Genomic DNA, 25,639 nt, shown 5'->3' with positions numbered 1-25,639 from the left:
CAATACAACACTGTAAAGCAATCATACTCCAATTAAAAAAGTGAAAAATTAAAATAAAAAATGGGCTGGGAGTTTAACAGACACTTCACTAAAAAAGATACACAGATGACAAATAAGTGTGTGAAAACTTATACAGTCTACCTTACATATCATGAGGAAGTGCAAATTAAAGCAACAGTGAGATACCACTATGCACCTATCAGAATGGGAAAATCTAAATCACTGATAACACCAAGTGCTGGCAAGGATGTGCAGCAACAGGAACTCTTATTCATTGCTGGTGGAAATCCAAAATGGTAAAGATACTACGGAAGACAGTTTGGAGGTTTCCAACATAACTAAGCACACTCTTACCATCTGATCCAGCAATTGTGTTCCTTGGCATTTAATGAAAGGAGCTGAAAACGTATGTCCACATAAAAACCTGCATTCATATGTTTATAGTCATTTTGTTCGTAATTGCCAAAGCCTGGAAGCAAACAAGATGTCCTTCAGTAGGTGAATGGATAAATAACCCATGGTACACTTAGACAATGAATATTAGTCAATTAAAAAGAAATGAACCTTAAATGCACATTATTGAGTGAAAGAAGCCAATCTAAAAAAAGGTGAATGTGATTCCAACCATATGTTAATCTACAAAAGGCAAGACTACAGAGACAATAAAGAGATCAGTGTTTGCCAGTGGTGCATGTGGAGGAAGAGGGGAGACATGTACAGGCAGAGCACAAAAGGTTTTTACGGTAGTGAGAGCACTCTGTATGTATTATAATGGTGGATATATCTCATTATTCTTTCGTCCAAACCCATAAAATGTACACCACCAAGAGTGAATACCAAGGTAAACTCTGGACTCTAGGTGATTATGATGTATCAATGTAAGTTCATCCTTCGTGAAAGTGGATGTACCACTTTAGTTTGTTGATAATGATAACAGAGGAGGTTATGTTTGTGTGCAGGAAGGAGAGATATGGGAAATCTCTATACCTTCTTCTCAACTTTGTTGTAAACCTAAAAGTTTTCTATAAAAGTCTTTAAAATAAAAAACACAACTAAGTGATTGCCAATTCAAGTGCACCCAGCTATAAATCAATGGTCTCTGAAAAGCATAATTCATGAACACTTTAAAGAGATCAATTATGGAGGGAATTTTTTTTGTCTGTCTTTTCTTTTTTTCTTTTTTTTTTTTTAATTTTAAAATCTTTAATTCTTACATGTGTTCCCAAACATGAACCCCCCTCCCACCTCCCTCCCCATAACATCTCAGTGGGTCATCCCCATGCACCAACCCCAAGCATGCTGTATCCTGCGTCAGAGAAGTTTCCTGGGTCAAACTCCACCACACATACCTTTAAGACAAGGTAGAGAACTATTTACATTTAACTTAATATGGGTCAATTCTTAGTCCTCATCTTACTTGACAGGCCAGCAGTGCGAACATAGTTGGCCGCCCCTGCCTCCTGGAAACACCTCTTCTCTTGGCTGTTACTCTCCTGGATTTTTTCCTTCCTCACTGGCCACTTTTCTCAGTCTTCTTCACTGGTTCCTTCTTATCTCCTCACCCTCTAAATGTTGAGAGAGCACAACTCAGACCTCAAAACTCTTCTCTCCTCTCCTCAAACTCATTGCTTCAATACTTCTACATGTTCTCATGATTTCTGAGTGCATCTATATCCTTCCTGACTCAAGATTCCTCCACCCAGCTGCCGACTCCACAACTATGCATGGGCATCTAAACCACATCTCAAACTTAAATGTCCATAGTAGCACTCCCCCAACCTTTTCTTCCTTGAACATTTCCCAGCTTAGTAAATGGCAACTCCAACCTTCCCAATTTCTCAGCCCCAAACTTTTGGAGACATTCTCAACTGCCTTTTTACAAGCGAAACTCTTACTAAACTCTGCAGGCTCTATCCTTAAAATTAATGGGGAAGTTAGCTGTTTCTCTTGCCCTCCAGCATTTCCTCTCCAAGCCGAGGATGTTCATCACCCCAGTTGTCTACATGCCCTCATCATCTCCTTGTTTCCATGTGCATTCCCTTACCACTCCCTTACCTCCCTTGCCCCCACTGCAGTCACCACAGCAAGTCTCTGAAAAAGCAAGTCAGATCTTGTTCCTCAAGGGTGCTGTAATTACGTCAACATTTACAGGGGGGAAATAGTCTTAGGTTAAGTAAACAATCATACCACCAGTAAATGGTAGAAAAAGAATGATTGAAAACCAACTCCTTCTGAATCCAAAGCCCACACTCTCAATCATAAGTCCCTACTGTCAAGAAGCCATTGGTACATTGAATGCAAACTACATTTATATCCTAGGCCTTGGTGGAATTGAAATACATAGACAAGATATTGAAGTATAGAATAGATTCATTCAACAGGTACTATTTGAAAATCTATTACATAATGTATCTTACGGAACTCTAGAGCTGTTGGTTCAGCAATGAATACAGGAAACTATCCCCAGAGAACATACAGTCTAAAGAGGAAGATGTACAATAAGACAAAATAGATAACGACTCAGTGGAAACGGATTTGAGCAAACTCTGGGAGATAGTGGAAGACAGAAGAGGCTGGTGTGCTACAGTCCATCTATTTCCCATGAAAGGATGGGACCGGATGCCATGAAATTCATTTTCTGAATGTTGAGCTTGAAGCCAACTTTTTCACTCTCCTCTTTCACTTTCATCAAGAGGCTTTTTAGTTCCTCTTCACTTTCTGCCATAAGGGTGGTGTCATCTGCATATCTGAGGTGATTGATATTTCTCCCGGCAATCTTGATTCCAGCTTGTGTTTCTTCCAGTCCAGTGTTTCTCATGATGTACTCTGCATAGAAGTTAAATAAGCAGGGTGACAAGATACAGCCTTAATGTACTCCTTTTCCTATTTGGAAGCAGTCTGTTGTTCCATGTCCAGTTCTAACTGTTGCCTCCTGACCTGCATACAGATTTCTCAAGAGGCAGGTCAGGTGGTCTGGTATTCCCATCTCTTTCAGAATTTTCCACAGTTTATTGTGATCCCACAGTCAAAGGCTTTGGCACAGTCAATAAAGCAGAAATAGATGTTTTTCTGGAACTCTCTTGCTTTTTCATGATCCAGCGGATGCTGGCAATTGGATGTCTGGTTCCTCTGCCTTTTCTAAAACCAACTTGAATATCAGGAAGTTCACGGTTCACGTATTGCTGAAGCCTGGCTTGGAGAATTTTGAGCTTTACTTTACTAGCATGTGAGATGAGTACAATTGTGCGGTAGTTTGAGCATTTTTTGGCATTGCCTTTCTTTGGAAGTGGAATGAAAACTGACCTTTTCCAGTCCTGTGGCCACTGCTGAGTTTTTAGAAGCCATCAAATAACACACGAACACACCCATACATGTTAGGATTTTGAGCTCGACTGCACTGAATTTATTGTATCATCTGCAAAAACAACACTGCCAAAATTTTTAAAAGGCACCAAGAAAAAATGTGTAGATAGAACACATAAGATCTACATATCAATAAGAAAAAGGAAATTCACTCCAAATAAAAACAGGGCAAGGGGTATGAACATGAAACCTAGAAGAGAAAACCTGAATAGCCAATAAACAGATAAAAATAGCCTAACCTCAAATGTATTTCTGGCAAATGCAAATTAAAACAAAGATGAAGAATCATTCTATGCCCATAAGATTGGCAAAAACTGAAAGTCTAACAGTAACAAATGATTTAGTTATTGCTTTTTATATGGAGCACAGGGTACTCTTATACACCCTGCTTCTGGATATATAAACTGGGAAACCCACTTTAAAATATAATTTGGAAATTGCCACTAAAACTGAAAATGCATATATAGCAAGATCCAACAATCTGGTCCTAGACATTCTGCTTTACAATATCTTCTCACTTGAGGCCAAAGGGATAGATAAAAATAGTTATTAAAGATTGTTTATAGCCCCACATTGTTAACTACCTAAGGGTTCATCATCAGAAGACGTGGTAAATAAGTATTTTTATATTCATTTAACTAAATACTAAGTAGCAGTTAAAATGAATGAATCAGAACTACTTCTATATCAACAGGGATAAATCTCAAAATTGATACTAAACCCAAACAGTAAAGAGATAACTTCATATTAAGTATGAATGCATTTTTGCAAAGTTTTAAAATACACAGCATCTAAAGCACATTTTGTTTTAGATATGTCATATGCAGTAAAATTTTAAACTCTTGAAGAAACGTCAAACATCATACTCAAAATACTGATTTCCACTTGAGGAAAGATGGAATAGGTTCCGTTCTTAAAGAAAAAAAACCTGAAGCTTTGTCCAAACCAGGAAGTAGATATGCTGATATCTATAATAATAGCCTCTGTATTTATCTGCATGTTTAAAATCTGCATAATTTTAAAAAGCAACAATGAAACATCAGAATGGTTTTTTGGGTTGCAAGTGAGACTTTTTCAACATTTTGGTGGCCATCTGTAGAACTATATGGCCATATGCACCTTCCCAAAATTATGTTTCTGCTTCCAAGCAAAAGCAAATACCCTGTGTTACATTCATTGTCAAAAAAGTTGAATTTGCCTTTTTTTCTATGGGGTTCACTTTGAGTTGAGTGTCTTTCACCTGAACTCTATCTGAGATGAGCAGCCCTGATTTGTTGCCCCAAACATCAGAGGGAAATTTGCAAGAGCCTAAGATTTGAGTTATGCACAGTTCCCACCTTCCTTATTTGGTCTTTATCACCAAGACTTGTTTATTGAAGCATACATTTCTCCTTCCCAACATATGAAAAATATGTGACTATTACAGAGAATTCTATATTTGAGCTCTAAACTCAATGAACACTCAAGTAATCTCTCTCATGATTACAGATGATTTCTCTAGCAACCCAAAATTGAGCTCTTTAACTCTCATTCTGACAGTGTCTACATTATCTTTTTTTTATGCAAGCTAAGAACTACTCTGAAAATGTGTCAGCTATGACTCAGAGATTGGTTTAACCATTTGCTTTGTTTTTCAATATTGAAGATGTATAAGAAAAAGCAAAAATTTTCCCTAAAGATTACAATTACCACCCCTTAGGGCGGGGGTGGGGTGGGGAGAACAGCTGCTCCAGATGTTAAGTGAATTAAATGACAACAAAGATATCAAATGTACTCATCAGATCTTCCAAAAGAATGTCATCCTGATAAGGAAATAGGATCATTAAAATTAAATGATTATATGGAAATGAACAAACATCATTTCCAATATTCTAATTTGGATTTGCAGTTAAACTCAACCATGTTATTTCTCTTTTCTAAATAAAGAGATTTCTGGAGGCAGCGTGTTCTCTTATAGAGCATGAATTTTGAAGACAAAACTGGGTTCAAGTCACAATTCTGCAAATTATTAACTGGTGACCTTGCAGAAATCACTTAACTTCTGTAAACTCCACTTTCCTCCCTTGTAAAATGGGGATAACAAAAGTGTTATGGGATAATAAAATGTATATTATAGGAATCTGTGAAGAATTAACTGAGATGATGAATGAAAGGGCTTCCAAAAATGCTTGTCACATAATAAAGATGAATTAGTAATTATTAGTCATATTCTTAGATAGATAGATAGTGAAGTCGTTCAGTCGTGTCCGACTCTTTGCAGACCCATGGACAGTAGCCAACCAAGCTCCTCCATCCATGGGATTTTCCAGGCAAAAATACTGGAGTGGGTTGGCATTTCCTTCTCCAGGGGATCTTCCCAACCCAGGGATCGAACCCGGGTCACCCGGGCAGACACTTTACTGTCTGAGCCACCAGGGATAAATATTAGCTATTATTATTATCACTTGCCACACATAATTGACATGTGTGAGACCTTGCTATTTTTAACAGATCATCAAGAAAGTGTTCCTGATTCCTACAACTCAAATGAAGAATTAAAACCTTTAAAATGAAAATCCCAGACAACAACATTTAAGATAAGAGAGAACATTTTCTTTCCCCAAACTGGGGATCTTTGTAGGCATCTTCAAAATACCTGACATGGAGTGAAGTGGATAAATTTCCTGACTCCTCAAAACAGAACTGAGCATTTCTTTTTCTCGATACTCCCAGTTCATACTTCTGTATTTCTAGTATACTTACTGTTTTTACTGTTCCTTCCACTCAGCTGTGAGCTACAGGGGAGAGGAGACTGTTTCTTTCACGTCTGTGTCAAGCACAGAGCTTACCAAACTCTGGGTGCTCAATGAACAATTAATGACTGACTAGGAATGAGAAAGAGAAAACAAAACAAACATTTACCAAGTACTTGCTGTGTGCCAGACACAGAATTAGGTGCTTTACATACCTGTCACCTGACCTAGTCTTCACAGTAACACTGGCAAGTAGGCACGGTTACTAACTACATATTAAAGATGGAGAAACCAAGATTCCGAGAAAGAAGCCATTCCAGAGTATGAAAGTAGTAAATGATGGCACCAGCTTTCAAATTCGCTTTGGTCTAATGCTGAAACTCTTATTCTCTCCATTCATCTAGATCACCCACCTTACAGAACAAACTCTCTTTGGGAAAAGTGGAGGCAGGTAGGAACTTTTAGAATGAAGACTCTCACGTGTGGGGCCCTAGCATGAAACATCTGTTTCTGACTCATCCAGTCTTCACTCTGATATCGGATATCAAGCTCCCTATTCCTTAACTGTTTCTCCTGAGTTTCTCACTCACTGGGTCTGTACACCATCTCCCTTAACCTATGGATTACTTGTAGGGCATGTGCTAAGACACTTCAGTCGTGTCCTACTCTTGGTGACTCCATGGACTGTAGCCTGCCAGGCTCCCCTGTCCATGGGATTTTCCAGACATGAGTCCTGGATTGGGTTGCCATTTCCTTCTCCAGGGGATCTTCCAGACCCAGGGATCAAACTAGCATCTCTTACATCTCCTGCATTAGCAGATGGGTTCTTTACCACTAAAGCCACATGGGAAGCCCAGGTTAAGCCACCCAGGTTAAGCTCTCAACCTGTAAAGTTTCTCTATTTTGTCTAAACTGAGTTTCTTAGATTTCATCTCTTAGCAACTTAAACCTGAAGTCTAAGGGAAAAATGAATTCTGAGTTCTCTCACTCACCACCCTTGGTGGCCACTGCCAACCATAGCCCATCAGGACATTTAATTCAGACTGGTACGCTGCAAGTTTTTATAAAACACCCAAGACCAATAAAGAGACTAACTGTCCAGGGGTTTGATGAGTCAAGAGGAACAAATCTATCATTACTCTCATACATCACAGCTAATACACTTGTCAAAGGCACTATATAAGCAGCTATTTTTTTCCTTTTTTTTTTTTCCATAAATCCCATTAAAATGAGCATAAAAGACAATAATACATGCCGTGGATTTCTTCATTACTTTGACATTAGTTTAGTCATCCATTCAGTCAGTCGGGCATTATTCAACAAATATTTACTCTACAACTGCTACCTGCTGGTCACCATGCCAGACAATGGGAATACGAAATGAACAAGACAGATGGCCACCCCTCACGAAGCTTACTTCCATCCTTAATATATTGCTTGAGCTCTAACAGATGAAATGTACCTTAAAGATTGTCTAAACACTCTTTCCCAGTTTGAGAGAGGAAACTCAGACCCAGAAGTCTAGTAAATGCCCGTTTCTCTGCTGTTTCCAATTGAAATCTCTGTCCAATACACCAGACGGCACCCATCTGATGAGCAACATGTGAGTTGGCATTTATTAGGCACCATGTAAGCCGGGACATTTCAAAAGGCCTGGCATTCAGCTCCCCAGAAGCACTAGAAACTAATTTGACAGCAGAGTGTGGTTTCTTTGGAAAGACAGCAGGAGCCGTATAAATTTTTTAGAATGGGACTGTCATTATCACGACCATGTCCAGTCAAACATTCAGCAGGCAGCCAATGCCTCTGAGGAGGTAGAGTGGCCTTCCTTTGTCTCCTTGAAGGTGTTCATTGCATGATTTATTACTAACAGGACTGTGTGGGCTGTCTGGAGAAAAGGGAACTGTTTTAAAGGTAAAACTGAGTAGGAGAAACCGAAAGACACTGGCACCTACTTCTGAGCCTGAAATGAAAAGCCAAGTGCCAGCACTTCAAGTTGGGCTCCCTCTCGGGCTTACCCCGCTCCTGCTCCCCGCTGCATTTCACTGCCCTTCTCCAACAGCTCTGCCAGCTCAAGGCGGCTTTGCCCATCGCAGCAATACAGCTGCAAGCTCCTGCTCCTATTCTTAAACTTATTTAAACCTGCTGCTGTCAGATGAGTGGCAAGGCCTCCTCCATGGACTAAGGAAAAAAAAAAAAAACTATAGACATGGATGTAACTGTGGAGGTAGGGCCCAGGGAGGCTTACCCATAAGGGCTGAGAGTTGTCAGATACATTCAATGTTGGGCTCATGTTACTCACCAAGATTGGATGATTTAGGAGAAAGGTAGGGAAGCATTTTCACCCACAACCACTGCAAGGTCAATGGGACCTTAGCTGAAACAGTAAAGTCCCAGCAATCCATTGGAAGGATAATATGTAGCATGTATATCCATGTATTTACAAGTTCAGGTCCTTTAGTGATGATGATGATTAAAAAGGCCCCTAACTGGGTGTGGAGGAAAGAAAATCCTCCTACATAGTTGGTGGCAACATAAATTGGTATGCCGCTACGGATAACAGTATGAAGGCTCCTTAAAAACCTAAAAAGAAGTACCATATGATTCTTCAAACTCTCTGGGCATGTATCTGGAAAAGACAAAAACTAATTTGAAAAGATACATGCACCTCTCTGTTCACAGCACCACTGTTTGCAATAGCCAAGACATGGAAACAACCTAAATGTCCATCCACAGATGAGTGGATACAGAAGATGTGGTGTATTTGTACAATGGACTGTTAGCCACAAAAGAGGAATGAAATCATGCCATTTGCAGCAACATGGATGGACCTAGAGATTATCATGCTAAGAGATGTAAGTCAGACAGACAAATATTATATAGTGGATAGACAGATAGTGAAGTCGCTCAGTCGTGTCCGACTCTTTGCAACCCCATGGACAGTAACCAACCAGGCTCCTCCATCCATGGGATTTTCCAGGCAAGAATACTGGAGTGGGTTGCCATTTCCTTCTCCAGGGAATCTTCCTGACCCAGGGAATCTTCCTGACCCAGGGATTGAACCTGGGTCTCCCGCATTGTAGGCAGATGCTTTACCATCTGAGCCATCAGGGAAGTCACATATTATATATCACATATATAGAATCTTTAAAAAAATACAAATTAACTTATCTACAAAATACAAACAGACTCCTGACACAGAAAACAAACTTATGATTATGTAAGCAGGAAGGATCAAGAAAGGGATAAATTAGCAGTTTGGGATTAAGAAATACATACTATTATATATAAAATAGATAAAGAACAAGGACCTACTGTATAGCACAGGAAATTGTATTCAATATCTTATAGTAATCTATAGTGGAAAAGAATCTGAAACACACACACATACATACACACATATATATGAATCACTTTTATGTATACCTGAAACTAACACAATGATATAAATCAACTATACTTCAATTAAAAAAAAAAAAAAACCTAGGGCAATAACTCTACAGGTGTATACATTAAAAGTGTCCACAAAGCTTTTTATTACAAAAGACAGCTACCCAAGATCAACCAAGACCTTGAATCATAATAACTAATCAGGACATAAGAACTGGTATTTCAGCAAGTTCTGCCAATAATTCCAACATGCATTCCTGGTTAAAAATCACTGGTCTATGCACAAAGAACACACTTTTTTAAGAGGCAGCCCTTCTTGCAGATTCTCACCATCACTCCCACCAGTTCTATAGCCTTGGGCATGCTATTTAACCTATTTAACGTCAGTTTCCCAATCTGTAAAATCAGTGCAATGGTAAAAGGAAGAACAATTTTTAAGTTCTTCCTAAATGTCAAGAAACTGGCTCATTGGAAAAGACTCTGATGCTGGGCAAGACTGAAGGCAAAAGGAGAAGCGGGTGGCAGAGGATGAGATGGTTGAATAGCATCACCAACTCAATGGACATGAACTTGAGAAAACTCCAGGAGATAGTGGAGGACACAGGAGCCTGGCATGCTACAGTCACAGGGCCACAAAAGAGTCAGACACGACTTGTCAACTAAATAACAACAACAAAATGTTAAGAATAGTGCTATGTGCTTTATACTTTTTTTCACCTCATAACCTCATCAGATAGACGCTATTAACAAACAGAAACTAATCTAAAGCATTTGTATTAGTTTCCTGTTGCTGAGTAACAAGTTATCGCAAATTTGGCAGCTTAACCTCACACCTGTTTATGAGTTCACAGCTCAGGCAGGCTCAACGGGCTTCTTGGCTCAGGATCTGGCCAGGCCAAAATCAAGGTGCTGGCCAGAGGTGTTCTCATCTGGGGCTCTGGAGAAGAACCCACCCCCAAACACATTCAGGTTGTTGGCAGAATTTGGTTCTCTGTAGTTACAGCTGTGAGCTAGTGCCACTCACGGCTCTTCAAGTTCATGCCAATACCTTTTAGGGGCCCTTCTCCATCTCTAAGACAGCAGCAGCACAGTAAATTGCCCTCATGATTTGAACCTCTCTGACTCCTTTTCTAAAGCAGAAATCTTAAAATCTTACCTTAAAAGCAGAAATCTCTCTGTTTTTAAGGGCTTGAGTGATTAGATCATCCCCACCTGGAAAATCTTCCTTCTGAATGTAAACTATGCACATAACATAATGCAATCACTAGACTGGCATCTCATCATAGCACAGATTCCAGAGATCAGGGCATAATACTAGAAGTGCTGTCTTGCACACAACTATAGCCAACTGAGGGAGTGGGGCAAGTCTCAGTTGTAGTTGTAATGTTGGGTTAGACTCTCGCTCTGCCATTTAATCTCTGCCTCTGGACAAGATACTTAATTTCTCTGAACGTCTCTCTCATCACAGTTTTGCTGTTGCTGTTCAGTCACTAAGTAATTCTGGGACCCCATGGATTGCAGACGCCAGGCTTCCCTGTCCTTCACTATCTCCTGGAGTTTGCCCAAACTCATGTCCATTGCGTTGGTGATGCCATCCAACCATCTCATCCTCTGCCGCCCTCTTCTTCTTTTGCCTTCAATCTTTCTCAGCATGAAAGTCTTTTCGAGTGAGTCAGCTCATCATAATTAAGTGGAGGATGTTATGAACTAGTTTACCTATTACGAGGATTTACTGAAGTTCCACCTGGGAAATTAACTAATGTCTGAAAGAAGTCAGAAATGGAGAGAATGGTCTAAGACAGGAGACATCATTTTGTGGTAATGATCACATTACATTTTGAGGATTGTGATGGGAATTAACCGTGATACAGCATCTAGTATAGGGCCTGGGTCACAGAAGGTGCCTGATATACAATAGTTCCTTTCCTCCTGGAGTCTATGTTGTACATGGTGGTGTGTCTTCTCATGTAGGTTTCACAAATCCATGTCAGGTGTTGAGCTATTATTACCGGTGCTTTACAGGTAAGAAAGGGTCAAGTAATTTATTCAGTGTCCCTCATTAAATGAGAGCAGAGCCAGCCAAAACTCAAACTTAGACCTGTCTTAGTCCTTAGCACTGTGCTTTCCATCTGAAACTTTCAAATAACAATCGCCTAGTGTGTTACTGAATCACGTCTGCTGCACCCACCACAGTAAGCACAATTTTATGGCTTGCATTTTAATCCCCTTAACGCTAAGCTCACAGAATCATGCAGACTCATCACAATGCCAGCATCCCCTCTTGCTGCGGTGTGCACAGCACAGAATTGATAGTCCACTTCATTAGGAGGACACACAGGGCCTGTTAGCAACATCTGTCTCAACAGAAGCCAGCATGCTTCCTTATCTCCTGACCTACATTTTCCCTAGTATGATTAACTCATTTTGGGGGGTAGTGCCCTAGTATTTGGGTTAACACCCTAAGTTCAAAGGTATTTGGCTCTGGACACTGAGAGGTCAGGTAGAATTCTATCACCAAGAAAAGAATAGAATTGGTCTGGGGATCCAAAAGCTTTAACAAGGCTCTTTCATTCTCATTTGGCCTGGGAAGTCCCATGCGTACTCTTTCGTTCACCCATTTGCATTGCAGTCCATTCATTCATGTGGGAACCCATTCATTCAAATGGTCACTTTCAACTTTGTCTTTTATGAGAAGCATGGCCTTCAAAGGTGACTAAGTGAGGTCTTGCTCACAAGGAGCTCTCCGTCGAGGAGGAAGAGGGACACATTAAAGGTTCATTATAGTAGGACATGGGAAATGCCACAGCAAAGCTCTAAAGCACAATGAAGGAAGAGACCAACTGTCAATAGACATTTTTTTTGAAAGTCAGTTTATTTTTTTATTTAGCTGCATCGAGTCTTAGTTGCGGTGTACAGGCTCTCTAATTGCAGCACATGGGTTTAGTTGTTCCACAGTATGTAGGATCTTAGTTCCCCAACCAGGGATTGAACCTGCATCCCCTTCATTGCAAGATGGACTCTTAACCATTGGACCACCAGGCAAGTCCCTGTCAGTAGACATTTAACAGCTGCCGTGAAGGATGGACACAAAGAATGTGGATAAGAGGGAAGGGGCAAGAGGTAGGCAAAGAGCTCGGAGAATGAAACTACAAGTTGTAACTGAAAAATGGTGAATTCAACACAGCAATAGCACTCATGGGGCATGGGATAGGGAGGGCACAGGGAAGAATCCCAAGGATGCTCTTTTTATGTCATGCTGAACACTTTCTTTTTTTCTCACTGCATAAGAAGTTAAGGACTGATTTTTCTTCTAAATGAGAAATCTTGCCATTTGAGAGTAAAACATATCACTCTGATCCCAGGGTAGATCAAGATGAAGGGACAGAAAGCAAGTGAAAACAGACACCATGGATCCCATCAGGTCCTTAGGCCCCTAGAGAAAGCACAGGAACTGGATTCCTGGAGCTTCCTCATCATACCCTCTAACACGATGGAAATATTCTGTGCTGTTTGATAGGATAGCTGTGGGCCACATGAAGGTTGTGAGCATTGGACATGTGGCTAGTGCAACTGATGAATTGAATTTTTCATGTAAATGCATTTAAATTAATTGAATTTTAAACTTGCCATGTGTGGCAAGTGGCAGCTTTATAGGAGAACACTGAGTTAGAATTCTTTGGGTGTTTCCATCTCCACTCTCTCTTCTCAAGGGACCCAGCCTCCCCGTACATGTGGATGAGAGAGAATATCCCATGGTGGTGGTGGGCATTTCTGACACCTGTCACTACTGGATTTGAATTCTTTGAGGGCAGAAATTGTCCCTCTTCTATGGGAGTATACCCAAAGTGCCCAGCTCAGGACCTGACATGAGGAACATATGTTGAGCGGAAGCAGGTACTGCCCAGATGAAAGGCAATGTTTCCCCAAGGGAAGATGACTTATCTTCTCTTAGGGAAGCTTTATAATTAAACACGAACCACCTCTGAGACTTATTTTTAATAGCCCAGAAGTAAGCTAAGTTGGAAAATAAATTACCCCTGCTTACATTTATCATCCAACCAAAAGAATTTCTTTAGCATCAGGGCTCTATATAAAGAAACAGAAAGATTTTCTTTCTTTCTCATAAGGCCACTCCTATTTCCTACTGCTAATGAGCTAAGCAAAAGTGTTCATTATAATTTTCCTAATAGTCTTGAGTATATAGGACACAGTCTAAGAAAAAATAATAGCCCAAATAACTAGTGTTAAGTAGCACTTCACAGTTTATGAAACATTTGCCCATGCACTGATGAGTTTGATCCCAACAATAGCCTTGAAAGTTTCTAATCATCATTTTCATTTTACAGAAAAAGTAAAGGCTCAGAGCAATTCTCCAAATTATTCAAAGATTCAAAGCTTTATGAGGTAGAGTTAAAACTGAAAACCAGGTTGATCTAAGAAGCTCCTACCACACGTACGGAAAACACTTTGAGTAAACTAAAATGAATTATATGTAGATCTCAAAGACTGGATTAGATTTCAACATAAGAAAATTAAAGACAAGTTTTGCCTGTTCTGTTTCCCCTGCCTGGAGAGATATTCCCTTTTTTCATTTACCCAAAAGATTATTTCATCCTGAAAGAATCCAAACAGACTAATTAGGTTCCTCTTCAGAAAAACAACAACAACAAAAAAAAACACTCTATTAATAAATTCTTTGCCGTCTGATTCTCAAAGACTTTTGCTGTTTGTCAAGTCATTTGTCAGTTAACTAATTAATTTATCCATCCATCCAACTGGCAAACTTTTAAGGAGCCGCTGTTGTGAACCAGTCCCTCCACCCGGAATTCATAGATGAGAAATGAAACAGCCTGTATCTTCCAGAAGCTTAAGCTTTCTTGTCTCTTGACCCTGATTATTTTGAACTGAACTAGTATTCATTTTTTTTATTTCATTTGTCTATGGCACACTGCAAACCTCACCCACCATCAAACATGCTAGGCATGCTAGCAGTGACATCATTCATACTGATGACAAATATGTATTAATTGGTGGTAGAAAAGAAATTAGAAGCACTATTTTACTATTTACTGAGCATTTCTTAAACCTCTACACTGTGATAAGACCTGGGAGCAGGGAGAAAGAGGGACAAAACAAATAAAAGGAAAAGGCACTTCCCTAAGGAGCAGAGAATCTGATTAGAGAGACAAGACATTTATAAAAAGTTGAAATGTAATAAATCAAAGAAGAATACACTCAAAAAGGCAAATTTGAATCTCATACAGACATATGACAAATAACGGTTTTACTGCACACATTTATCGATCGTCTACCAAGTGCCATACACAGTGCAAGGTGTTTTGGAAAAACAGCTCCACTCTTAAGCAATTTTCACGCATCATCTGATTGGACTCACCAACCCTAAAATGCCAGAATCATTACAGATGAGGAAAACTCAGGCTCAGAAGATGGTAGCCAGACCAGTGAAAGGGAGAGTGTTAGTGGCTCCATCGTGGCTGACTTTTTGTGACCCATAGTCTTCAGCCCACCAGCTTCCTCTGTCCATGGAATTCTCCAGGCAAGAACACTAGAGTGGGCAGCCATTCCCTTCTCTAGGACATCATCCTAACCCAGGGATCAAACCTGGGTCTCTTGCACTGTGGGCAGATTCGTCCTTGTATGAGCCATCAGGAAAGCCTGGACCAAAGTCACAAATAATACAGGCACCAGGACCCAAACTCAGGTTTTCTGACTGCATGTCCACTGTTTCTTCCACTAGACAACATTGCCTCTAATGTTACAAATTAACTAATGAAAGGTAAGAATGATGAACACAGGCTAGAATGAGCTGGGGAGGATGGGCTTGGAAAATGAAGGATGGATATGATAGTACTATGGAAATTAAAATTTCAGTCATTACATGGAGTTTACCATTGCAGATTCAATGTATGTGATTAAACTACAGAGATTACTATTGTTATCAACATTTGGTTAATTATATCGACCTTCCCTCGGGGATTGACTGTTGTTCTGGGAAAGGCCTTATTTAAGATAAATGCAGACCTTGTGTCTTCTTGTACCTCCTGGTACGGTTATCTGAGCTGTGCACATCCAAATATATTAAATAATGGACAACCGTTACACGTGCATTTATCTTTTCTGTGTATGTAACCACTAGCACAGTAGGTATATTAAGAAAGAAAACTGAGGGTGCAATATAGAAATCCGGCAGATATTATCTCATTCACCATTGTATCTCCTGACCCAGATTAGGTGCTCCATATAAGTGTACTGTACTCATGAACTTAACTGCTTTGTGTTTCTTGCCAACTATTAATCAACACAGTATGTGTTGCACAACAGCCAAAAGGAAAACACAAATATTCCATGTAACAAGCAGAAGGAGGAAGAAGAGCAGGAATAAAGCCTTGAGAAATAAACTGTTCTATATGGCTATGACCTTTGTCAGCCCTCTCCGGCCTTCTTCAGTCCTCCTCTAATCGAGAAATAAGACATGCATATGAAACATCCCAGGTTCTAGCCTATCAAGTCTCAAGTCTATCACCCGGAGCAGAAAATAGATCATCAGTCTCACTAGAATGTAGGGCCTGGAATTGGTCATCTGGCCATAGACCTAATTAATAGCTTAGAACAGGGCCTGGACATCCAGAGAATAACTGAGTTACTGTCTGTCTGCAAACCTGGCCCTGAGGATAGGACTGTATTGCTAACTTGCTCGGCAGCTGCACAGTGTTTCTCACTGGAAATGGGAATGTCACCATTTACATAGAGGGTCTTTCTGAGTCCATCGAGCCCTTGCCAGATCCTATCCTGGGAATTAGGGCCTTACTCTTCTTACTATGACTTCCCTCTGGCTCAGCCGATAAGGAGTCTGCCTGCCATGCAGGGGACCTGGGCTCACTCCCTGGGTTGGGAAGATCCTCTGGAGCAGGAAATGGCAACCTACTCTGGTATTCTTGCCTGGAAAATCCCATGGACAGAGAAACCTGGCAGGCCACAGCTCATGGGACTGCAAAGAGTTGGACATGAATAAGCAACTTCACTTCTCTTCTCTCCATGCTATGAGCTCTTGGCTGGGTTCTGCCATGGAAAGGAAGCCATGGGGCTGTTCCTCTAACTTGCAGAGCTTCAAACACCCAGTGTTTATCCCTTCTGCAGCGAGGCCCAAGCTACATTATTAATCCCCCTGCATTCTAAGACCAGCTGAAGGAAAGCCCATATTTTCAAGAGCTATCTACGGCTTGTTAATGCCTTCAGTCTCAGTCAAGTAATTTCCCCTAATTCCTATTTCTCAATCTTACATTAAAGTTACAAAATTTCATAGAAGAGTCTGCTTGAGTTATGACAGCCATATAGTCTTAGGTTTGCGGGAGCTAGTTTCACTTGTATGATCTTTTCATATGTGTATATATGCATCACTTCATATATTTTTTTCTAGGTACTGGATGTGAAAAAGATATCACAAGTAAATGGTTATAGATTTATGGTTGAAATTATTAAAGCCCAACTCCAAGGTCTTAGAAAAAAGCAACCTTCAAACTTTCCCTGAACTTTTTCTAAGAGTTAAAAGCATCTTTACAGTTGTCCCCCTTTGGGGATTCAGAGCATCTTGGAGACAAAAGCATTTTCAGGTCCTTCCCTTCTGCCTTTAATCTTCTAACTCTGGGCAAAGGGGTCATAAAGGACTTTGCTTGGGCAAAGGCAGAGAGACAGAAAGGGATTCCTCTGGAGTGGAAAAAGGGCCAAGGCTCTTTCCTAGGGTGGGGGTGGAGGGAGATAGACATCAGGGAGCTACAGGAGGTGCCCGCATTTCTAAAGGAGATGCTCAGAACACGTACCATCTCAGGACCTATTGGCCCTTACAATTTCCTTATTCTTACTTCTTAAGAAAAAAGTAAAAACAGGAGGAAGAAAAATACAAGGACATTCACAATGACGAGAGTAACATGCATGTAACTCCTCAGGTCTACATACAACCCCTTGCTGGCTGCTTCATCATGCTTAAATAATTCATCTATGTAACTTAATTTTTCCCAATCCATTTAAAATTTTTGGAGTCACTTATTATGACTCCTAATTTCTGCCAAATATTTTAATACTAAAGGTCATTAACCTTCCAGCCATTCTTCAAGCAAATTTTAACCTGCTTTTCATTATAAAAGAGCCTAAAGTCTCACAAAGCATTTCAAAACACATCTAAACAGAACTATGTTCTCAGACTATCTCCATTTGTCATCCCCTAGAGCCACAATTCTAAACATAATTAACCAACTGGAAAAAACTTCAAGCAGAATTTCATTCAGGTCAGCATCCTTTGATCACTGTTACTCTGGCAGCACAATTCATGTGCTTAGTAGATACTCAATAAATACTTACTAAATTGACTTGAAATGGGTTGTCACTGTGAGAGTGGGTTGTAAGCTGTGAGTTGAAATGGGTTGTCAGCTGTGAAAGTCCTGAAGTGGGTGCTCTGAGGTTCCTTTGACTGAGCTACTCTGGTTTACATTTGAGCCATCCCACCTGTTAACAGTGCTAATTATCTACCCGCTAAATGGAAAAGATATGACTGATCAGCCATGATGCATTAATACCTTCATGTTTATTTTTATTATTTTTACTTTAATCATTCTTAAAGACTGCCTTACTTGGTGTAATTACAAGTGGTCCCTGAAATCACTGTGAATGAATATAACAGCTGAGACATACTTGGAAAACATCCATAGAGGATTACCGGTTTAATGGTGCATCTCTCCCACGCATCCTGACATGCACAGAAGTTTTTCCATCACTTTTTGGCCCCCAAGTCTGTGTTTTCTCCCTTATAACTAAGCTAATAAAATTCTAAAAATTCTAAGCTCTCACTAGGTAGAAGAATCACAATCCATGTGTGTGCACATACATGTTTTGGGGAAGGAGGAAGAATGCCAGGAATGGGGGGCGGTCAAGCAAGCTCATACCCAAAGCCCTGGTTCCCCGCCTCCCTTGTCCCTTCTCTGCTGCTGTCTCCTTGGATCTTGCATCTGTCCAATGTCTGACCTCTAGGACTCATTCTGCATGTCAGGCTTGCCTGCTGGACAAGGCAATTCCAGTTTTTGATGCACTGGAAATTTACTCCTTGCAGAGGTCATGTCTTCTTTCAGACTCTGGAGAGGTCCACTGGGGCAGATGGATCCTGGCACTGCCTATTATGTGACATAAACAGTGGGAGTGGTGGTGACATCCTGCATACCAAGGGTACAGACCAACCTTGACAACCACCTGGACCCCAACTCACCATTGAAACAGATGAACATTCTTAACATTCAGATCCAATCCACGCACATCTCCTGCCACTCCCCACAGTCATTTACCTCGTGGCTTTTGTTTTTTAAACCAGTCTTGAACATACCTCATTTTCACATGCCTCTTTTCCTTTATCTGTGCCATTTCCTCTACCTGTAATGTTCTGCCTGTTGCTTCTTTAATTTGGGGAAACTTTCCATTTCCCCAAATCTATGTATTCCTTTTTTGTGCATCCTCTCTTTTGGACCCCTTTTTGGAAGAATCAGTTTTCCCTTTCCTCAGTCCAATTGCATTTTCTGCCCCATGTCCTTTTCAAAATCTTACAACATTTTAATTATTGTTTTCTCTGTCTGACTGCCTGGCTACAAAGTGAACTTGTCAAAGGCAAGGCACCACACTTATCCTGTGTATTCCAAATACCTAACATAGTGCTAAACACATTCAATGTGCACAGTAAATATTAGATATGTTTGATAAAAGAAAAAATGAACAAACGAACAAATGGACCAATGAAGGAAAGGTGGATAGATGGTCAAACAAGTGAATGACTCTCCGTTCCATGCCTTAGAGGAGTGTTATCCACTAAACTGTTACTGGAAGTCACATATCACCAAAATGTGCTAATGGTGAACCTGGGCAGATGATCTCCAGATGAAAACCCTGTCTTGAGAGATGCAGAATAGTATTTACTGCATTGTTACTCCTGACCAGTGAAAACATTTGCCCTGCAAATCATAGACACAGGGACTGCATCAAATCTTCCTTTCATTCTCTACCTGTAGCTTCAAATAAACACCATCAAAAGTCACTTAAAATGCTCCACATCTCCACTTCTTCTTTTGTAAAATAACTTAATATATAATTTGAAGTTACTTGGAGGACAACATGCTGTAATTCATGGGGCAGTGTAAAGCGAGGGGCTTATCACCCAGTAGCCAATAAATGCACATGGTCCTCCTTTCTCTTATATTACCATGGGTTCTGAATCTAACTTATCTTCTCATGTAGTCTGCTATGGTAGAGACTACAACCTGTACCCCTCCACTGGGCCACATTTACCAGCCTCCCTTGCAGCTAGGTGTGGGCTTCTGACTGGTTCTAGCCCATGGACCAAAAGTATCAATAGAAATGAAAAGGGCCATTTTCAGGTCTTGTTCATAAAGACCACTTACAGACACTCTTCCCTTGGCCTTTTTTACTTTTCTAGAATGGAAACCAGCACCAGGAAGGCCTTGGACCTATTTACAGGAAATGGTGGGACTTTCCTTAGCCTATATTCCTGAACGGCTCATGGAAAAGAGATGCCTGCCAATCAGATCAACTGCCCAGGGCTACTACAGGAGAAAGAAGTTCACTCTGCTTTCTCTTGAATTATGCATTTTGGCTGAGTGGCTGGAATTCTCCTAAACTAACACCACTGTATGCTCCTTGACACCCAGATCCACAGCACTGAACATACCACAGAACTAGAATAGTGCTTGGCCAATGGTATATACTCATCTAAGGCCTCTAAAAGAAATGAAGGGGGAAAAAAAATGAAGAAACCCACACCTACATCAGCTAACAAGTGTCAGGGCTGAAAATGTGTCCTTGAGTTTGACTTCATGGACTTTGTCAAAATTGACTATAAAAACAGTGTTCAAAGTATTATAGTTTCTGGCTTTCCTGCCGTGTAATTCTCAGCACATATTGATTTTGAAGCTCAAATCTTTGCAATTCCCTGATAATGCTATTCCTCAGAATAATGAAGCAGGAAGGTCCCCGACGCCCACAATTGTGCTGGGAGGGTAGGAGCTGTGATTTTCTTTAACCACAGGTATCTGCCTTTGCTCAGGCCCTCATTATAGTGTATGGGATGTTATTTAATCGTCAATGAATTTTTCCCTAACACTTTTTCTTCTCCTTATGAAACCCAGTCAAGTCTCTTGCAGATGCTGTGTTGCCTTCACTAACAGGCTTCCCAGGACAATCATGAGAATTAACCCTCTTGATCTGTGATGCCCGTCAACAAGGGAGGCATGTTAAGTTCAGGATCACTAGATATGGGCAGTGCCAAGTTAGACCTTCTCTAAAGGTTTTAAGCAGTGACTCACAGTTGAACCGATTATTCAACTGTCACGTGTTTACTGAAGGCCTTCCAAGTGCTTTTTGCTGGTGAGGAATGCATGATTTACTTGTGAGATGTGACAAACAATTGAGCACAGGCACAGAATTTTGATGTGGTCCTTGGACATATAGAGAAAAACATCCATTTTCTGTATTATGCTGATTTATCTACTCCATCATTTTTTAGTTTATTGAGTATCATGTCCCAGACCTTATTCTAGGAACTGGAGCTATATCTCTGTATAAAACAATGTCCCCCACTCTCATGAAGCTCTCGACGAAACAGTCCTGCTTATAATTTGATCTTAACATACCATATCTCTTCTGATTTTGTACATGTTCTCTCTCTACCCAGAATGCCTGGTGCTCTTTCCATTACTCCATTCCATCTGTTTAACTTCCTGTGTCTGACAACTATCTCCATTCAAAATTCTGCCTGGGCATTTCCTCCTCTATTATACTGCTCTGAGAATTTATTTTTTTTAGACTAAAACCTGTCCTACTCTGTGTGTCTTGCAATAATTTTCTTTTTGCATTTGGCACATTCAGGCTTCCTTGGTGACTCAGCTAGTAAACAATCTGCCTGCAATGCAGGAGACCCGGGTTTGATCCTGGGTTGGAAAGATCCCCTGGAGAAGAGAATGGCTACCCACTCCAGTATTCCTGCCTGGAGAGTTCCATGGACAGAGGAGCCACGGGATCACAAAGAATCAGACACGACTGAGCAACTAACACACAATTGGGATGTACAGGTCTACCTCTTCTCCAAAGGTGGCAATCAAAGGCAAGGCTTGAGTCTCTTCCACCTTTAGGTCCCAGGGCCTAGAATCAGCTGGCCCACAAAACTTCAGCCAACCTTTGCTGTCCTAAGCTCAACTGCAAAGAAGGAAATCAAATCCCACTGAAATGGAAGTGCCTGCCCAAGACAACAGAACTAGTTGGTAGAAGAGCTGAAACCAATTCATGCCCTTGCTCAGATGAACCAAATACACTGCCATCAACTTTGTGGTTTGCAGTTTTGTCTGGAGACAAATGTTAGCTCCTCATTTCAATTGGCAGAATATAGTGCATCCATCTGTCTAGGTTTTGTACTATAACTATTTATGTCAGTAATCTTTCAATCTTTTATAATCAGATTATATTTACTAAGGAATAAAAATATGTAAAACTAAGGTAGTTCCTACACAAGGGGGTCATAACCTAGGGAGATGGCAAATATACTAAAAACTAGAACATTTAGCTTCCTCTTTCTACCCTACTATAAAATCCTTTAAGGACAAACTGAGAGAGTTCTTTAATTGGACTTTCCTATTACCTAGCACAGAAAGCTAGGTTCCAATAAAGTCTATAAAAAACAGACTCACTCCAAAAATCTTTTTAAGATTTTCCAGTTCCTGACATTACAGCAAAAATGTATAGCCTTTCATAATTTGTGCATGCTTATCAATACAGAATAATGGGCCCACAGCAAAGATTCATTCACCAGCCAACAGCTTTGCATTAATTCATTATTTTGGTAAATACACATATTTAGGTTTTTTTACATCAGTAAATTACTAAATGCTTTATATGCATAATTTCATGTATTTCTTTTAAGGGAAATGCTTCTATTCCTTATTTTACAGAAGAGAAATCTGATATCCATAAAGGTGAACTAACTTGGTTAAAGTCATCCAGACAGCATTTTTGCGACCCAAGATTTAAACTGTGTTCAAAAGTTGTGTGTGTGTGGTAGTGCCATGGGCAGGGGGAAGGGTAGTATTAATCGGCTGGGTAAAACAAAATGTGGTATCACTGAATTAATAGACAAAATCATATATTATTTTTAAATTTTTTTAGCAAATAATATGTCTTTTAAAAACTTTTCAAATAAATTTTTTTGACCACACAATGCAGCACATGGCATCTTAGCTCCCCGACCAAGTACTAAACCTGTGTCTCCTGCATGGAAGCACGGAGCCTTAACCTAACCACTGGATCACCAAGGAAGACCCCATATATTATTTTAAATAAAGGCCTTGATATGTTTAGTTGTCCCCATGTCACCCTGGGCTACCAAGAAACTCAACACATCTTACCAATGTGAATGGTAGTCCCTTAAATATGCTAGTTTAAATAGTCAACTGTGTAAATGTGAAACATTTTTTTGAAGTGTAAAATCTTGCTTCAAAGCAGAAAAACAATGGCATTGGGGCTGCCAGCTTCCAGGGCCATTTCTGAAAACCCAGTCATTATACTGCCTTGATATCACTGTTACTTACCAGTGTCCTTAGCACCTATTGAAATACTGAGATTTATGGAATATTTCATAAGGATGTACACAGCTTCATCTTCTACCCAGACGGCTCCTTAAGAGGCCAACCTTTTAAAACTGTCTAGCCTGCTGGAGATGAATAATTTTGTAAACGAAGTATTTAAAAGGTTTAGTGTGTGATACAGCGAGTAACCCCAAGAACACTGAAATGGTCAGTAAGAAGCTTAAACTCACTCTTGAGGAGACAGAAAAAGACATCATTAGACAAGCGCTTATAACTGCTGCCCCCCTGATTTTCTCATTTCAGGACTTTTATCAGCTCAGCCTTAACAGAAAATAAAGCAAAGAAAAAAAAAAAAATTCTTCCTTTTAGCTTGCTTATGGAAAGAGAAAGGATTTTTTTTTTTCTTTCCTGGTCCCTGAAACCATTTTCTTCCAAACAAAACCTGCTGGGAGAAGTTTTCTTTCTTTCTTTGGAGACTGTGATTCTGGAAACAGAAAATGGTGGCCTTTCTATGCGATCAGAGGGTGTGGGAGGGGCCCATGTTCACTGATGCAAGGCACTAATAGGGAATGACCTTTGTCACCGTGAGCCCTCCAGCAGCCACGCTCCATAGAAACCTCCGGGACCACAAGCCTGAACACTGAGCAGAGACTCTCTGGGCAGGATGAAAGTGAAACACACCTGCGGCTGTCTTCTTTTTCCTTTAAGTCCTTAAGAATAAATCACAGCCATTGTTACCCCAATATTAGTGAGTCAGAGACATCAAAGAAGGGCTCTCTATAACTGAAAAGAATACATTTAATAATAGGGGAAAATTCCTATTACAGCCAATACAAAGATACATTCATTTGTCCTTCTCTTATATTAAAAAAAAAAAAAAATCTTTCATCCATTGCTAATTATCAGTACAAACCTGGCCCACAGCCCATGTTCTCCTATTTGATTCTGCATCCAAGAAGATAAAATGTCATGCAAGTAAAACCAGTCCCTGCAACCTAAGTACTGGATGAAGAACTCATGCAGCTTATTACAAAGGAGCCAAGATGAGGTGAAGGCTCTTATTCTGATTCCAGTGATCATAATAACAAACCTCAGGGCTATTTTAAGGGTATCTTTAAAACAATGAAGAACTGCATTAAGTAGTATTTATTTCCGTGAAAACAAAAAAGCAAAATGCAACAAGAAATCAGTTTGATAACCTCCTTTCAGATGGATTCGATGTAAGGCTAATTGCTCTTTTTCTCCAAATGTGCATTCATTTACATACTCAACTATAAGTTAATGAACCTCTACTGTGTACCAAATATGACATCTCACATGTCTAGTTGGAGATATGGAAAAGTATACTGCCAGTGAAAATACGCTGTGGTTAAGAAACACAATGGATGTAAAATAAATGCAGATGCCTGGCTCTCTGAGAGGAAGGGCACCCACCCCCAGCACAATGGGGCATGAATTAGAGGAAAGCTTCAGGGCTGGGAGAGCACAGGCTCTAAGGTCCTACCAACAAACAGCTGCGCATGGCCGGAGTGTAGCTATGAATCAGGGGAGTAGATGGCGGGCACATCATGAATGGGCTTAAAACCAGGCTAACCTGGAAGACTAGAAAGCAGAAGAGTAGCAGGACCAGTTCTGTGTTTTAGACACATGATGTCAGACATCCAAGGGCCAGGTAGGTGGGTGTATGGATCAAGCTGAAGCGAGTCCACCCAGTGGAGCCCCTCACCCTCTTTCAAAGGACTGGAGGGTAGCATTAGCCCCTTCATCCCTCTCTATTGCCATTTCTAGTTAGAGAAGCGGTGTGTGATCTGATCCTCAGGACTGGGAATGAATGTGGGGAGTGGAGTGCAGACCATCTGTGGTTCTGTTTCAGGATCTACATAATGAGAGTGAGCGCGCTAGTGTTGGGCCCATCAGGGCAAGTCCCACCTCTGCCCCTGTTTGGGTGGGGGAAGAAGCAAGGGGAGGATATTAGTATAACACTGTCTTCACCCCTCCCTGACCAGCTGAGTAACTGTGACCTTGACTCCAGGAGGTCTCCAGATACAGACTTAGAGGGCTGCTGCTGCTGCTAAGTCACTTCAGTCGTGTCCAACTCTGTGCAACTCCATAGATGGCAGCCCACCAGGCTCTGCCATCCCTGGGATTCTCCAGGCAAGAACACTGGAGTGGGTTACCATTTCCTTCTCCAATGCATGAAAGGGAAAAGTGAAAGTGCAGTTGCTCAGTCGTGTCTGACTCTGTCCAACCCCATGGACTGCAGTCTACCAGGCTCCTCCACCCATGGGATTTTCCAGGCAAGAGTACTGGAGTAGGGTGCCATTGCCTTCTCCAGAGTCGGAGGGCAAGGAGGATGAAGACTGATTCCAACCTTAGATCTAAGCCACATACTCCAGGCCCAGCTTTGCCAGCAACATGTAGGTATTTTCTATATCTGGTTCCCCATGTCACGTTTGCAGTTAGCTCAAAATGCAGAGAGAGAGGGACACACAAGTAAGTAACTCTTAT

At 40.6% G+C, this 25,639-nt stretch overlaps 1 protein-coding gene and 1 non-coding gene across 3 annotated transcripts in view; both read right to left on the bottom strand.

The window, feature by feature from the left end:
- The window catches only part of DAB1 (DAB adaptor protein 1), a 295,796-nt gene that overhangs the window by 226,791 nt on the left and 43,366 nt on the right, over positions 1-25,639 (bottom strand). The gene's annotated exons all lie outside the window — the stretch shown is intronic.
- Positions 9,137-9,209, bottom strand: TRNAC-ACA (transfer RNA cysteine (anticodon ACA)). Its single transcript has one exon. It is a non-coding gene; the product is annotated as a tRNA-Cys (tRNA).

Source organism: Capricornis sumatraensis, chromosome 2 (assembly GCF_032405125.1).
Source record: "Capricornis sumatraensis isolate serow.1 chromosome 2, serow.2, whole genome shotgun sequence".
NCBI classification, from domain to species: domain Eukaryota; kingdom Metazoa; phylum Chordata; class Mammalia; order Artiodactyla; family Bovidae; genus Capricornis; species Capricornis sumatraensis.
The sequence above is the reverse complement of the archived record's forward strand: the minus strand, read 5'-3'. Positions and strand labels throughout refer to the sequence as shown.